This window comes from Pan paniscus, chromosome 4 (assembly GCF_029289425.2).
Source record: "Pan paniscus chromosome 4, NHGRI_mPanPan1-v2.0_pri, whole genome shotgun sequence".
In the NCBI taxonomy this organism is placed as follows: Eukaryota; Metazoa; Chordata; class Mammalia; order Primates; family Hominidae; genus Pan; species Pan paniscus.
In genome coordinates this window covers 41,200,359-41,216,601 of record NC_073253.2, presented here as the reverse complement: position 1 = coordinate 41,216,601, position 16,243 = coordinate 41,200,359, and the positions used below count along the sequence as shown (strand labels likewise).

Here is a 16,243-nt window from a genome sequence, read left to right as displayed (position 1 = left end):
TCCTTCATTTTTACAATGTTAAATTATTGAAGGTGTTAGATGGCCTGAGTGTTGTCTGGTTCTGGCAAGGTAGCTCTTTCCTCCAAAGTGTTAGCCAAAAGCCAGGATGAAGCAGAGAATCTAACATAATACCCTGTAATGCTGAATTTCATACCTTCAAGTGGGCATGGCATTGTTCAGAAGTGTTAGCATAGAAGTCATCTCCTGTTAGAATAACAGTTGTTTTTCTCATCCAAAGGGAAATGTTGGTTGTCAAGATATCACTCAGACCATGCTACTTTCCTGCCTCATAAAAGGCCAAGAAAGGAAACCATGAGAAAATAGAGAAATTATTTGTAGGTCAAGGTTTGTTATTCAACATTAAGGTTTCAGTTTAGTGGAGAGACAGGAAGGAAAAGAACATACACAAGCCCACCCAAACAGTTTATTAATGTCCACATTTTTTTCTTGTTATTGGCTGTTATTTCAAAGGCTCTTGAGTGGACACAGAGTCGTATATTTTTCTAAAGTAGTAACTGTTTGCAAAATTTTATGTTTTATATTGAAGCTCCTATCTATTGGCTCAATTTTTCAATAAAAGAAACTTGAAACCACAACAACCTGAGATCCCTGGAACATTTTAAAACATATTTTGTTTGACAATAAAATTTCACATCTGGGCTGACAAGCCTTGTGCCAAGTTTCAACCTAATGCAATGTCAAATGGATGAGCTATTACATTCAAGCAAGCAAGAAAACTCAGGCTTCTGATGGCTTCTTGATAGCCCTTTGCCCACAACCTGCTGCTATAATGACAGTGTAGCTCTGCTGAGTGACCAATGAACTCAAATTCCTGCTAGAGACCCTCTTTCTTGGAAAGAAACATTGCATTTTAAATTTACTCTTCATTAAGAGGTTATTAGGCAGAGCCCAAGTATCTGGCCTTTTCCATTTATATCAACTGTGCCAATAAATGCTCTCATAAGCCTAGTTGTAAGACTCTAGTTTAACGTGATTTGGCTTATTCAAACCAGTCCTCCTTCAGAGGCTACTGCTTCTTTACTAATTACTTCCTGTTCTCTTTCCTCTGCACAGCAACAGTACTTTATTCAAAACCGAATGTAAGTGGTCTGTAACAAACAAACCCCCCAAATGTGTATGGGCTCATATGTGATCAAGGTTTATTATTTCTTGCTTATATAAAGTTCAAAATATGCTCTCCATCAGCAGCCTGCTCTGCATCAGCATGTGAGGCAGGGGCCCAGGGTCCTTCCCCTGTGACTCTGCCATCTATCTCATGTGAACTTTCTGTATCCACCCAGCATAGGGGAAACAGCACAGCAAATCACATCCAGAGGTATTAAGGACCAGGAGTGGGGTGTCATGTATCACTTCTGTTCACATTCTTTTAGTCAAGACCAAACTGAACCACAAAGAAGTCTAGGAAATGTAGCCCAGCTCTGTGCCCAGGAGGAAATGGGATTGGTGAATCATGATCTGGCCCCACCCCAGCTCTAACCATAACATCAAATGTTATAGCATTCTGAACCCCCACTCCCACCCCACCACAGAGAGTATAGGGGCCACCAGCCCAGGGACTATCATAGAATCATATCTACCCTTAGTTCTGGATCCTGTTCTCTGGGTGAAAAAATGGGTGGATTTCAGCCAGAAAAGGAATAGTGTAGACATATTTTATAAATCTTGGACCTCTTTATTATGAGAACAGACTATGAGGCAGAGCAGATGTAGCTGTTAAGGCCGTCTTTTGCAAAATTGAAGAAATTGTCTTTTCTAGTTATAAAAATAATATGCGTTCATTGTAAAAATTCAGAAAAATGCTGAAAACATTTTAAGGAAGATAAAAATCAACAATAATCTTTCTCCAAGATATGCTAAAGAATGTTTATATACACTGATATATTTCTTATGTACATATAATTTGAATTAATTTGTGTCTGCAAAACAGATCATACTGTGTGATATATACTATTTTGCAATCTGCTTTTTCACTTAACAAGATATGTTATGAACATCAATACATGTAAATAAATATAGATCTGCATCATAATTTTTGGCTACATATTATTTGATCATATGGACATGTGTGAGAATCATATAATACATTTAGCTTAGCTGAACAAGTGCAGACTTATTCAGTGAGACCTGGGATTATGTCTATCAGTTTATCCCCACAGCATGCCAAGATATCTTGCTTGTTAAATGAAATTCATAAGAGGCCATGGTTTTGGACTAGCCTCCTGTGCTAGGCTCCCGCAAATCAGACCAAACGGGAATGGAGTCACTCATGCTAGGTGCCACCTGATCCAACTGAGCTCTGAAAAAGTCCAGTTTTCAAAAAAAAAAAAAAAAAAAAAAAGAAAAAAGAAAGAAAAAGAAAGGCCAGGAGAGTCATAGCAACCAATCTCAAGGGGCCCAGTTCACTTCAGCCGGCAAGCTAAAGAAGTCCCCTGGGCTTAAACCATACAAGGAAAATAACTTTGAAACAACCAGTCTGCTTTTCCTTTCACTGTTTCTGCTTTCTTCTGCCTTTTTCTGTCTGTAAAGCCCACCTCCTTTACTCAGCTCATGGGAACACTCATTTTATAGAATGTGGTGTTGCCCGATTCTAGAATTGCAAATAAAAGCCAATTAAGATATTTAAAGCAAATTTGTTATACTTTTGTCTTTTAGTATGCTCATGATAGATTCTCAACAGGGCTCAATCAAGCAGACCTTTGCAAAACTGGGGGTGCCTCTCAGGCTTTGGTGCGTATGCACATCACGCGGGGATTTTGTTAAAATGCCGATTATGATATAGAAGGTCTAGGTGGGCCATGAGATTCCAGAATTTCAACAAGCTTCCCAGGAGATGCTCAAGCTGATAGACACTAATGTCTATCATTATTCAGCAAAAAGTCCGAAATGGCTTTTTGCACTTTATGAGTATAAAAAACCCCTTGAGGGCTAAATAATTGGTTGGAAAAACAAATCTATGGAGTGCATGTATTTATTTGGTTGAAAGATGGTCTGAAGAGCTTTTTATAAATCTGTGACCCTACTGGACCAGCAAGGATTTAGACTAGTCAACGAGGGGGGATTTTGCCACCCAAGGGACATTTGGCAAAAATCTAGAGAAATTTTTGATTATTATGATTGTGTATGTGTGTGAGAAAGGAAGGGAGAGGGAGATACTGGCATCTAGTGGGTACAAGCCAGGGATGCTGCCAAACATCCTACAATGCACAGAGAAACCTCCACAACAAATAATTATCTGGCCCAAATTGTCAATAGTTCCACTGTCAAGAAACTGATCTAAACTAGATTTTTTTTCAGATAATATCTCTCATCTGAACCATAGAACACAGAAAATTATTTTTTTGACTATTTTCTCAATTCTCTGAAGTCTAAGTAACTGGTAGTAATCTAAATGCATAAGAGACAGCTAATTCATTACATACAATGGATGCTTTCGGGAATTCCAGCTTAATTCTTGTCCAGAGCTCTTATTTAAAGCTGGTTGTGGCCAGGCATGGTGGCTCATGGCTATAATCCCAGCACTTTAGGAGGCTGAGGTGGGTGATCACCTGAGCTCAGGAGTTCAAGACTAGCCTGCATGACATGGCAAAACCCTGTCTCTACAAAAAAGATAAAAATACAATAAAATAAATAATATATATATGCCAGGTGTGATGGCGTGCACCTATGGTCCCAGCTATTTGGGAAGCTCAGGTGAGAGGATTGCTTGAGCCTGGGAGGTCAAGGCTGCAGTTAGCCAAGATCGTACCACTGCACTCCAGCCTAGTGGCTCAAGGGAAGTCAAAACCTCATTGTTTTGTTTTTCTCTCTGCCTCCCTGTTTCCCTCCCTATCTCTTTCTCCCTCCCCCCCTCTACTTCCCTCCCTCCCTCCCTTCCTTCATGAGTAGAGGGATCTGAAATGACTTTTTACACTTTATGAGTATAAAAAACCCCTTGAGGGCTAAATAATTGATTGAAAAAACAAATCTATGGAGTGCATGGATTTGTTTGGTTGAGAGAGTCTGAAGAGCTTTTTATAAGTCTGTGACCCTACTGGACCAGTCTTAATGCAGAGCTGTAGCCAATAAAGCAAGTCCAGCCAAAGGTATTCAAGATCTGTACTTGAGTTTCTTGAACACCACAAAAGGGGTAATAGAACACGACAATATTTCAATACAAAGAAAATGTAAACATTTTGTTTTCTTCATTTTCTCGTATATATAGCTGTTCCCTCCCTTTCTTGATTGAAATACCACTCAATTCCTCCACCAGCCTTAACTAGTCTCAGACCTTTTATATTTCTCCCCAGTTACTCCCAATTCTGTGTCATAAAGGATCAAAAAACCAACCTTGCTGAGAAGAATCTTCCTTCTTTTTATTAGGTAGCAAGTGTAAGACTCAGGATTCCAAGAAATAAGCATCAGCCAGGAGGATTTTCAATAAACTCTTCTAGGTTACATTTCTACTCAAGATACCATTAGGTAAAACTGTTCAGTCTTCTGCTGATGAGACACCTTTTCTTGAATAATTTTGAAGTTCCAAACAGATCTGGAGACCCCAAGAAATAGGTCCACTTAAGGCCATGCTCCATGGACATAATATCCCTATGACTTCTCTCTCTACAAGGTAATCAGCCTTCATCATCAAAAGTGAAAATGACATTGATGAGATGCAATTCATGCTGGAGAATAGGGTCTGGAGGCAGGGCCAGTTTGCACCGACTTCCTAGAAATGAATCAAAAGGAAAACTCCAACTTCCCATGCTTAAGTAACAAAAAAACAGAGGCTACTCCCTTTGCAACCCCCACCCCTTTCTGCATCGCAGATGAGAAATGGCAAGTACCTCTGATTTGTCCCCTTCCTACAACCAATCAGACATCTGCATAGGGTATTACTTGGTAACTTCACTTCAGTCTGACTCGTCACCTTCCACAACCCATTAGACTGGTTGTGGGCCACTCCTTCATTTACATAGGGTGTAAACCAACTAACTACTGGGAAACCTCTAAAGGGTATTTAAACTCCAGAACGTTCTATAACCAGTGCTCTGGAGCCGCTGGCGCCTACTCCCACCCTGTGGGGTATACTTTCGTTTCCACAAGTCTGTGCTTTTGTTGCTTCATTCTTTGGTTGCTTTGTTTAATTTGTCCAATTCTTGGTTCAAAACGCCAAGAACTGGGACAAGTTGTAGTCAAGACCCTCCACCAATAACACAATTACGATTCTTCCTTTCCTATTTGGCAGAGTCAGACTTCCTCTTTTAATGAACAGAAATACGAAGTAGCCAGCACGCCAAAATTGTCATAACATTGAGTGAGAGGTAAACAGTGAAGAACGCCTGGTGATTTCCTTGTTTCACCTTCTTCCAAGCCTTGCTGTGCCATGTGCTCCTGGTGGCAGATTACCCAGGAAGGAAGCATTGTAACTTTGTGGCTGACCAGGCAGGATGGTCACACGGCTCCTGACGCAGGCCCAGACGTATTCACGAATCACTCCATAGTGATTCTGATGTGCTGCCAGAGTTGAGAACTAAAGATTAAAGCCCTTGGCTAGTCAGGAGGATTCCATTCCTCCCCAACATGGGCTGTACCCTCATTTAACCAATGCCTTGCCAGCCCATGTTAGATGGATGTGATGGTTAATTGTATGTGTCACCTTGACTGAATTATAGGTGCCCATATTAAACCGTATTTCTGGGTATGTCTGTGAGGGTGTTTCCATATGAGTTTAGCATTTGAATCAGTGGACTCAGTAAATTGCTCTTCCCAAAGTGCATGGACACCATCCATTCGACCGAGTGCCCGAGTAGAACAAAAGTCAGAGAAGGGAGAAATTTGACCTTTTTTTCTCCCAGCCTGCCTGCTTGGGTGGGACATCTCATCTTTTCCTGCCCTCAGACTGGGATTTATACCATCTGCTCTCTTGGTTTCCTGGCCTTCGGACTGAATCTGAATTATACCACCAACTTTCCCAAATCTCCAGCTAGCAAAACAGCAGACAGTGGGACTTCTTAGCCTCCACAATCATGTGAGCCAGTTCCTCGTAATAGCTCTGTGTGTGTGTGTGTGTGTGTGTGTGTGTGTGTGTGTGTGTATAAGGTCTCCTATTGATTCTGTTTCTCTGGAGAACCCTAATACAATGGACATCCTGTCTCTTCTAAGAAAACGGTGAGCCACATGCACCCCACAACACACACACACACCTTCCTTTGGTTTCCAGTTGTCTGGCATTTACCTTGGAGCAGAGCTTAAGTCTTTACAGTTGCGTAATTTAGGAGCACACACAAAAATGATGTTAGCAGAGAATATTTGCTAAGCAAATTAACAGTGCAAATAAGATTAGAGGGAGGTAAGGAGTATGTTTAAATGTTGAAATGCTTGAGGACAAACTGTGCTCAATCATCTTAAAACCATCCATTAATACGTAAGTAATTTAAAATTAATTGCAAACGCCTTTGCATTTAATTGCAGGCTATGCATTGTTGGGATGTGTGTGTGTGTGTGTGTGTGTGTGTGTGTGTGTGTCTGTGTAATTGCTAATATATTTAGATTTCTAAAAGGTATATATATATTGTTAAAATAAGTAAATGACTGCTTTCCAACTGTTCTATGATTCACACATTTATATCACAAACATCCTCAACATACCAGTCTGTATCTATGGATTTGAATGAAATGGCATGACCACTACGGCCCGTATTTTGGAAACAGCAAGCCCCCGACTGTTCTTACAGCACCTTGCAAGATCCCCCACATACATATGGAACTTCCCAAAGAGTAATTTTCATCCATCTATGAGTCACCTTAGGGGCACTGCCTGTCACTGCCTCTGCTATCCAAGTTCGGCCCCAAAGGGCCTCTGCTGCCTGTCCCACCACGGCCCTGACCTCCAGCACCTGCCTTGGCCTCTGCTGTTTTGCAGCTGCAGTCTCCTGCAGATTCTGTCTCCCTGAACCACATTCTTCCCTTTGACCTGGACCCCTTCCAAAGGGCCTCTTCCTGGCCCAGGTTCAGCTAATTCACTCTGGCCACCAGCACTATCAGTCACCACAAGACCCTGACAGCCTCACAGTCTCGTGTAAATTAGAAAGGAAAATATTCACTGCTTCTATGTCACCTTCAGATGGGTATGTCCCACAGCATGGTTCCTTGGGCCTCAGATTATTACCAGGTTGATTGTAACACCTGTCAGTTCACACTCCCAGCCCCTATTCTTCAAGGAATGGAGAAATGCCACCAAGGCAGCAGAGATGTGAAGATTCCATATCCAGATACCATGCTGTGTGTTCCAGAAATACCAACTCCACTCCAAACAGCAGGCTGACTCTGTGGCTGAGTCTGGCTGGCCAGGCCATATTTATCTTTTTAATTCCATATATTGAATTTTCCCTTCAGGAATCTACTCTTTCTCCCCTCTACCCATGGACCGCCCCCCCTCCCCAAACCACCTCAACCTTTCTAAACATGTTTGCACACATTTGAATCTCATTGAGGACATGGTTCAGGCAGGAACTTACCTCCAGTTTAATCCATTGCTGCCAGTAGATTTGGGAGTAGGAGTGGGTGGGATGGGGGCAGAAAAGGGTGAGGTATTGATATTCAGCACTTTTCGTGATCAAATAGAGATTTAGTAAACTAAGATTTTAGCCCAGTCAAGACGCTAAAAATGAATTCATATAAGCATTTTCCTTAATCTACATCAGTGAGGAAACAAACTTCAGAAGTTCACTCATTTCTTCCCCTCATCAACTTTTAAGTTCCAGGGTACACGTGCAGGATGTGTGGGTTTGTTAGAGGTAAATGAGTCCCACGGTGATTTGCCCCACAAATCAATCCATCGCTTAGGTATTAAGCCCAACATCCATTAGATACTTTTCCTGATGTTCTCCCTCCCCTTGCCCCAGTGTGTGTTGTTCCCCTTTTGTGTCCATGTGTTCTCATCGTTCAGCTCCCACTTATAAGTGAGAACATGTGGCATTTGGTTTTCTGTTCATGTGTTAGTTTGTTGGGGATAATGCCTTCCAGCTCCATCCATGTCCCTGCAAAGGACATGATCTCATTCCTTTCTATGGCTGCATGATATTCCATGGTGTATATGTACCACATTTTCTTTGTCCGATCTATTGTTGATGGGCATTTGGGTTGATTCCATGTTTTTGCTATTGTGAATAGTGCTGCAGTGAACATATGTGTGCATCTTTATAATAGAATGATTTATATTCCTTTGGGTATACACCAGTAATGGGATTGCTGGGTCAAATGGTATTTCTGCTTCTAGACCTTTGAGGAATCATCACACTGTCTTCTACAATGGTTGAACTAGTTTACACTCCCACCAACAGTGTAAAAGCATTCCTTTTTCTCTGCTACCTCACCAGCATTTGTTTCTTGACGTTTTAATAATTGCCATTCTGACTGGCGTGAGATGGTGTCTACTTTTGGTTTTGATTTGCATTTCTCCAATGATCAGTGATGTTGAGCTTTTTTTTTTTCCATATGTTTGTTGGCTGTATGAATGTCATTCAGAAGTTCATTCTACAGTACTTATAGACTTCTACTCTAGGAGCATGAGAGAAAGTCCAAGTGTATTGGGGTAACATTTTGAAAAATTAAGGTATATATTTTCCATTACATATAGAGATAATTTTTAATTTGCAAATTAATGAAAAAGGACATTCATGTGAGGTTATTGTTCAGAATAATTTAAAAGACCAGAGAATGAATAATACAGTACATTAAATAATACAACAACACATTCGTGTGGATCTTTTTAAAAGCTCTTTATTCCACATTTACTCCAATTTCCCAAATCTTGATTTAGACAGCATCCCAAGAGAGCTATGAAAAATAATTAGTAGTAGACTAGAACATTGTAATTTAAGTACCACCTTGTCCCACTAGCTCCAAGGAAAGCATCTCTTGGAATGTTTAGAGAGCTAGGAAAGGAGTTGCCTAGACTTTGTCTTTGATACTTCGGTTTTGCCAGCTACTGTCTTGCCCTTAAGATTTATCTTCTCCTGTGGTTTCAACTAACACTCCTACAAAAATGATGCTCAAATCTGCCTCTTCAGCCTTGATCTCTGCTAAACCTTGGATATACAACTCTAGGCCACACCTGACAGTCCTTCCACCTTCATCTAGAGCTCAGTGACTGATACTATATTCACTCATTTCCTTCCCACCATATTCACTCATTTCCTTCCCCCAAACCAAGTCTGTCTCCAGACTTGTCCATTTTCAATCAATCATTCTATTTTGTAATTTTAGTTACTGTAAGAAACTTAGTAAATATTTTTTCAAAGGACTGGGAGGCTTTCAAAAAGAGTTGTTTATTCCCTAGTACTGAGGTGGAAGTGTTTCTATCTCTCTTATTGCTCTTCTGAGGGAAGGAACAAGGCAGAATTATAAGCAGAAGATTATGATGGATGTGGAAAAAAGCTTGAAGGAAGGCAGCTACTATCTGTTGGCTGAGATGGTGAGTGGGCAAGGACTCCAGCACCAGATGCCAATTTGAGGTGAGGCCAGTGGCCTAAAGCCACTGCTCCCACATTCCCAGCATCCCAGGGAGCAGGTTGCTGGGTATGGTACCTCTCCTGGATGTGGTACAGGGTCTCCACTCAGCATGGCCACATGAAGATGGGTACTAAGAATACAGTGATGTCACCAAGCACAGTTGTTGCAATGTCTGCCTTAGAGTTTTGATCACAGCCTGGCTTGGGTTTTGTACTGTTACTGGCTGGGCCTGAGCACATTCTGTGCTTTCTGGCCTTTTCCACACCATGCTCTGCTTTCCCCACCCATTTACTCCACAGCTGCTGCTGCTGCTCATAGCCTATTCTCCATGGTCACTTTTCATGCCAATGTCAAGAGCAAGAATGTGGACTGACAGCTGATATTGACTGGTTCTTTGTCTTCTTGTTGAATTAAACATATTAGAGGGGAGTTGAACTATCCCAACTTTTCCTTTTACATTATTCTTCCAATTTCCAAATTTCCCTTAGTGGCTAAGAACAGAGACTCTCTAAGCCAGGCTATCTGGGTTCAAATCCTGTCCCCACATTTTTATGAGCTATTTGGTGTTGGCCAAATTACTTAATTTCTCTGTGCCTCAGTTTCCTCATCTATTAAAAAGGGATAAATAGTTCTTATCTCAAGGGGTTATTGGGGGAATTAAATGATTTAATATATTTAAGGAACTTAGAATAGTGCCTAGCCTTTAACAAGTCCTAGCTATTACAGTTTTTATTACAGAGAAGGTATTCACTTCACAGTAGTGATCCATACCACAATTGAAATGCTAGCCTTTCTAAGAGTTATAGCCTTATATATATCTGAGAGATAGCCTTTCTATCTTCATTAATTTCTATCTTTCATTAATAAAAATAGGTTACATTTATATAGCTAAATTGTAACATGTTACAATTGTAAGGCAGTACACATTCACTATCTCACTAAATCCTGTGAAACAGACAAAATGGAGGCTTTTATTTTACCTAGTGTATAAGCTTTAATAACTTGTCTGAGATCAGAGTTTATAAGTAGTGGAGTTAAAACTTATATTAAAGGCTTTTGACTCCAAATTCTGTACTCTACCTTATTAAGCTGCCTCAAATTTTTATTGATCTATTCAATCAATATTTGTCGTGTGTGGACAGATCTGTGATGAAGGAATAGCTGCCAACAGCAAGACTAAAGGTGGACAAACTGATTTACAACCATCTGCCCAAGAGTTGTATTCTTCATAGTATAACATTTAATTGGTAAGTTGAATAATCGATTGGATCAGCTCACTAGTTAAAGAAACTTTTTAAAGAGAGTGACCTCCTAAATCAGTCAGGGTTTGGTCAGAAAGTCAGAAAATTATTCTAGATGTTTTAGCAGGAAGGAATTTAATTCAGGGAATTATGTGCCTATTAGGAAACACGTAATTATGTGCAGTTAGAAGGACTGGGGGAAGTATAAGTCACGAAGAGCCTCTACAGCCTTTGAGGAAATTATTAAATGCCTCTGGCAGTTCGAGAACAGGCAGATCATAGGAACTCACCTGGAAGCCACTGCAAACCTCACTTACATCTTGCACAAGTCCACCTATTGCTGCCTGAGTGGGAGTTCATGATGGCTTGTTCTCTTCTGCCATCTAAATCTCACATCAGTGCCTTTCATTGGATGAATGTGAACCAGAGCTCTGCTGGCAAAGATGTCTGGGAAATGTAGTTTCTCAGCATCCGGTTATGTGAAACAAGGGAATAGGCTTAGAAGGACAAGGACATTACTGAGTATTGATAAACACTAGCGCTTTTCCCGTTGATTTGTAAAATGCCTAGTGATGGGGGCGATTCTCTTCCTCAAGTGCAGGAGGCTGAACCTCATTTAACTGAGATAGGTGTCACCATTAGCTAGTCCCATCACAGTAAACGTCTGAAAATTTTCCCTTTGCCGCTGTCTTAATGGCAATAAAACTGCCAGAAGGTATGGCTTTTACAATACTCTCCATATATTGGGCCCATATAAAGGAGAATGTTCAAGTTTCAGAAGATCTTGGGGACTTGGGTTGTCATTTGTGTTTCATGATAAATATGTAGGTGATTTGCAAGTAGTAGTCAGGGAAAAGCCCTCACATTGTTCATGGCTCATGTGGCTCTTCAGCACTGGTAGTGGGTCATCTTCCCTTGAATGGCGCACATATTTCACACTCAGAAACAAGCACCTGATTCCCATGTAGTTCTTGTGAATCTCCCTCTCCGTGCTGACTCTTCTCCCTATATAGTGCTTCCCTCAGAACAATCTCCCAGTCTTTGGCTGCATGTGCCCCCAGTCCAACTCTCCTCCCTCTTCCCACCCACAGTCCAGTAAACCTTTAGGGCTAAGGGCCTCCCTTTACCTTCTTTCTAATTCCAACCTAACACACCATTCAATTTCCTTTCAGTTCTCAAAGGCATTTCCTCTTGAGAAAACCTGATTCTAACAAATAAAAAAAGCTGGTTTTCAAAACAACTTTCTGGTAAAGGCTGCAAGAGCTTACTTTGTAAGACCAAAACTGCACATTCAAATATTTTTCTTTAGAGATATTTCTAGAATCAGATCCACATATATACAGTTACTTGATGTATGAGAGGCACAATAAGAAAAGGATCTTTTTTATGTCATGTAGAAATAATTAGATAGCCATATAAAAAAAATTAGCCTTAACCCTGACCTCACATTATACTTAAATATTAATTCAGGATGGACAATAGCCTTGAATGTGAAATAAGTATTCTAAAAGAAAACATGGAAGAGTTATCTGTATAACCATGGGACAGGTAACAATTTTTAAAAATTGGGACACAAAGAACCCGCTATAAAATATAAAGCTAATAATAAATTGGATTTCATTAAAATTAAGAACTTATGTTCATCAAAAGGCACAAGTAAAAAGGCAAGCTGCAGACTGGAAAAATTTTTTTTTACAGTATATATGCTTATTGAAAGATCGACATTCATGATATATAAAGAACTCCTATGAATCAATAAGAAAAAGAAAACAATGAATATAAAGAGATATTCTTGGACAGGTACTGCATAAAAGAATATATATATTATATATAAATATAATATAAATATATACATATTATATGTATAATATGTATATATATATTTTATATATATATATAATATATATATGGTTAAGTAACCATACGGAAATTGTTCAACATTAGTCATCAGGATAGTATAAATTAAAACCACAATGAAATACTATTATTACACACTTGCCAGGACACTACAATTTTAAAAAGATAGACAAAACCAATTTTTGGAAAGGTTGGGAGCAACTGAACGCTCACATTATCACTGGTGGGAGCAGAAAATAGTACAATCACTTTGGAAAACTGCTTGGAACATCTACTTGAACTAAACATACATTGTTTTCCTAGACTTATGCCGAAGAGAAATAAAGCATTTACATCCAACAAAAACATTCACAAAAATGCCCACAGAAGTTTTATTCTTAAGAGTCAGAAACTGGAAATAACTTAAATATCCATCAACAATACAATGGATAAACAGTGACATATTTATACAATGAAATACTACACATCAATAAAAACATGAACTACTGCTCCAAACAGATAAATCTAAAAGACATTATGTCGAATGAAAGAAACCAATAAAAAAAAAGTACATCCTGTAAGATTGTATTTATATGAAGTTTAGGAACAGACAAGTTACTCTACAGTGATAGATGTTAGGATAGAAGTTACTCTCAAGAGTGGCTGGGTGTTGACTGGGAAGGGGCCAAGTGAGCCTTCTGGAGTTTGTGGGAATGTTTATATCTTGATCTGGGTGGTGGTTGTATGGGTATATACATTTGCAAAAATCCACTGAATCATGTGCTTGAGATTAGTGCACTCACTGTAGGCATGTCATACCTCAATTTAATAAGAGGGCAAAAGAGCTGATTTGGGAAATTTAAAGAGAAATAAATTTTTGTCTCTTTTTTTCTAACAATTTAAATTTTTCTCCAAAGAATGCATATACCTCTGATTTAGGAAAAGGGCCGCAAACAAGAGATTCTGGAAAGAAAAGAGCACATATTTGCTTTTTCTTGCTATATATAGAGAGACATATGTATCAGGATAGGTGGTAGAAGGGCAAACAAAGAAAACACCACCCTAGCCAGGTTGCCCTGAATGGCCCCAGTGTCTAGCATAGTGCTTTATGCACACAATAGCAAATAAACATTTGCTAATTATCCAACTGAGTGTTTATAAGCAGACTGAGTGTTTATAAGCCCCATTAAAGCCTAGGAAACAAGCACAATGGAGTCAAGGTGCACATATTTCACATGCTCCCCTAGAATGGCCTTCTCTCCTTGATGCTGGGCTAGCCCACACTAGACCATGCTCCCCAAGCTTCCAGTTGGTCAGCATAGCCCTCCTTATGGAGAAGTTGGGCTCACCTGATTGTTGCCTCTGGAGCCTGGGAAAGTTGCTTCAATGTCAACTTCCTGGCATGCCTCCCACTGCTCCTCTGGCTTTGCTTGGTGGCCTCTGAGTAAACTAGACAGGCTACATCTGAACAATTCCATCATCAGCAGACATGCTTATCTCAGTCTAGCCATAGACTTAAAAGTACCTGCACTTTACATTTTGAAAAATCCATCCTGTGTCTACAGAAATGAACATCCCCTCCCATGAACTCCTAATAAATATCTGGAAGATCTCAAGAAGTGAACCTTGGCTGACCCACTTGTGCACATCTTTAAAATCCCTCCCTTCCGCACTTTCTGTGGAGCCAGGCGAAGGGTCTGAAAACCCTCGAACACTTTTGTGAACCGTAAATTCAGGGAACTGTTAGTTTGGGGATTTGAGGAACAGATTTCAGGAAGTAGCAAGGAATAATCATGTTTGGGGTCATTTCATCATTGTCCATTCCCAAGGGTTTACATATGTTCTTTGTCTGTATCCCTACAGATCTGCATTTCCTGTTGGAAGGAAAGGAACCAAAGTCAGTATTCAATTTGCAAATGACATTAATCAAAATTGTATTTTAAGTGACAGCTCTTGGTAATGTGGGGATAGCTCCAGCTCTCACAGAAGATCTATTTTGTCTGCTTGAATATGAGCATACAGCAATGCATGTCCTGTCTGCATAAAAAATCATCTCATAAATATATATTTCTTTCCCATATGGCACATCTTTTCAGGCCTCGTTATATGTGCATTCAGAGGAACAGCTAGCAGTAGCTGAGCTGTATGACCAAGTTCATTCTATTTTAAGAATCTAAGACTTTGACCTCAGCTCAGAGCCATACTTCATAATGGATAGATTCTATGTCTTATGATGAAAAAATGGGAGTTCTTTACTTGAAGAATTTATTTCATCATTTCTCTGGGATGGAATAAATGAAGACAGTGATAATTAGAGAAAGTTGTTTTTTTTTAATCTGTGTAGAATTCACAGAATCTGCAAGTTTGGGGTTACAGTGCAGAAGTCACAGACTCTGAAAGTTCTGAGTTATAGCCTAGAAGTAGAATCCTTTGGTGTTTGAACTTTTATTTTGGTCAAAATATGACTACAGGGGAAAAGGATTAGAACATTTTTTGAAAGACTTCCAAAAGCATCTTAGACATCAAAAGGGTTATATGAAACATTTTAATGATTTAATGTAAATGAACCAGAAATTGATATATTGTATTTCCTTTAGATATACACAGGGCTTAAAATTAAAGGGAAAATGCTTACATATATGGTTTCTGATTTTATTGAATCAAAAATGTTTCTAAGACTGATTCTATGCAGGATAGAATTAAAGCAGAGTAGCTTGCTTTTCCTAAGGAAATAGTAATTTGGTATATTTTTAACTCATGAGTTCTATATCATTCCATATCCACATTGTTTAAATATAAATCATCTCTACTCATTGAAAATGCTTAGGCTACCATGGTAACAATACGTTTCATTTTCTTCACACTAAATAGCAACTTACAGCAAGTCTGCAAAAGACAGAGTGAAACGTGGGTGTCAGCAGAAATTACAAGGACATGTTAAGGCGGAGGTTGCAAGCTGGTGGCCCATGGGCTGAATCTATTCTATACTCATGTTTTATTTGGCCCATAGAGCATTTAAAATGCTCTTGAATTATTTACTAGCATTTAATATTCAGGTGATTTGATTAAGAAGATTCCTAGCTTTTTGATCAGTGGACAATCTGGTTACAGTAAACCAAACTGCTGCCTGGACCTGAGGTCAGGCTGCCTCTTCAGATGAACATGAACTCTCTGGTTCTGTAGTTTGCCACAGCCCCTCCTCAGTGGCTTCAGTTGGTTAACATCACCTGCCTGGTCCCTCTGGCCTTTGAGTGTGTGATCCATACTGAAGAACAGAAGTAGAATGCAATGCTTTCTGAAAACTGCATCCTTCTTAAGAAAAATATAGAGCATTCCCTGCTCTATGTTCTTCAAATGAAAAATCAACTCCAGATTATTCAAAGTTTGAATAATCCCCAAATACAAATTCTTTGCTTTATACCTCCGCTCCATCCCAGATCTCCCAGCTTGTTCATAGATCTCAGGGAGCCACATCTCTGGCAAATATTTTAGTTATTGACACAGCTGCTGAAAAGAGCTGGCCCTTGAAAATAAAAATAAATTAAGGAATTGACTATTACAATTAATTCTTTAAGTTGTATCCTCAGCCGCTGAGTATGGGAAGCTACATATTTCACTGAGCTATTTAATTATTGCCTGGATTCTTTGGTAGACAT

General features: G+C 39.5%; 1 long non-coding RNA gene across 1 annotated transcript in view; it reads right to left on the bottom strand.

The window, feature by feature from the left end:
- Positions 1 to 4,682, bottom strand: part of LOC134730428 (uncharacterized) — a 139,194-nt gene extending 134,512 nt beyond the window's left edge. The window contains exon 1 of the long non-coding RNA XR_010112191.1: positions 4,348 to 4,682. This is a non-coding gene — a long non-coding RNA (uncharacterized LOC134730428). The remainder of the gene's footprint in view (positions 1 to 4,347) is intronic.
- Between the last annotated feature and the right edge of the window lie 11,561 nt (positions 4,683 to 16,243).